This window comes from Heteronotia binoei, chromosome 9 (assembly GCF_032191835.1).
Source record: "Heteronotia binoei isolate CCM8104 ecotype False Entrance Well chromosome 9, APGP_CSIRO_Hbin_v1, whole genome shotgun sequence".
NCBI classification, from domain to species: domain Eukaryota; kingdom Metazoa; phylum Chordata; class Lepidosauria; order Squamata; family Gekkonidae; genus Heteronotia; species Heteronotia binoei.
In genome coordinates, this window is record NC_083231.1 from 120548951 (window position 1) to 120549799 (window position 849).

At 54.7% G+C, this 849-nt stretch overlaps 1 non-coding gene across 1 annotated transcript; it reads right to left on the reverse strand.

Annotated features, from left to right (window-relative positions):
- Nucleotides 1–512: 512 nt before the first annotated feature.
- Nucleotides 513–589, reverse strand: TRNAV-GAC (transfer RNA valine (anticodon GAC)). Its single transcript has one exon. It is a non-coding gene; the product is annotated as a tRNA-Val (tRNA).
- Between the last annotated feature and the right edge of the window lie 260 nt (nt 590–849).

The following is an 849-nucleotide window of genomic DNA, read 5'->3' on the forward strand; positions in this document are numbered from 1 at the left end:
TGCTCCATCAACGTCAGTATCATCTACTCAGACTGGCAGCAGCTCTCCAGGGTCTCAGGCTGAGGTCTTTCCCATCACTTCCTGCCTGGTCCTTTCAACTGGAGATGCCAGGGTTTGAACCTGGGACCTTCTGCATGCCAAGCAGAGGCTCTTCCACTGAGCCACAGCTCTTCTCCATTAGTCTCCAGGGTCTCAGGCAGAGGTCTTTCCCATCACCTTCTGCCTGGTCCTTTCAACTGGAGATATCGGGGATTGAACGTGGGACCTTCTGCATGCCAAGCAGATGCTCTTCCACTGAGCCACACCCCTTCTCCATTAGTCTCCAGGGTCTCAGGCTGAGGTCTTTCCCATCACCTCCTGCCTGGTCCTTTCAACTGGAGATGTCGGAGATTGAACCTGGGACCTTCTGCATGCCAAGCAGAGGCTCTGCCACTGAGCCACAGCCCTTCTCCATTAGTCTCCAGGGTCTAGGCAGAGGTCTTTCCCATCACCTCCTGTCTGGTCCTTTCAACTGGAGATGCCAGGGTTTGAACCTGGGACCTTCTGCATGTCAAGCAGAGGCTCTTCCACTGAGCCACAGCCCTTCTCCATTAGTCTCCAGGTTCTAGGCAGAGGTCTTTCCCATCACCTCCTGCCTGGTCCTTTCAACTGGAGATGCCAGGGTTTGAACCTGGGACCTTCTGCATGCCAAGCAGAGGCTCTTCCACTGAGCCACAGCCCTTCTCCATTAGTCTCCAGGATCTCAGACAGAGGTCTTTCCCATCACCTCCTGCCTGGTCCTTTCAACTGGACCTTCTGCTTGTCAAGCAGAGGCTCTACCACTAAGCCAGAGCCCCTCCCTTAAAATGT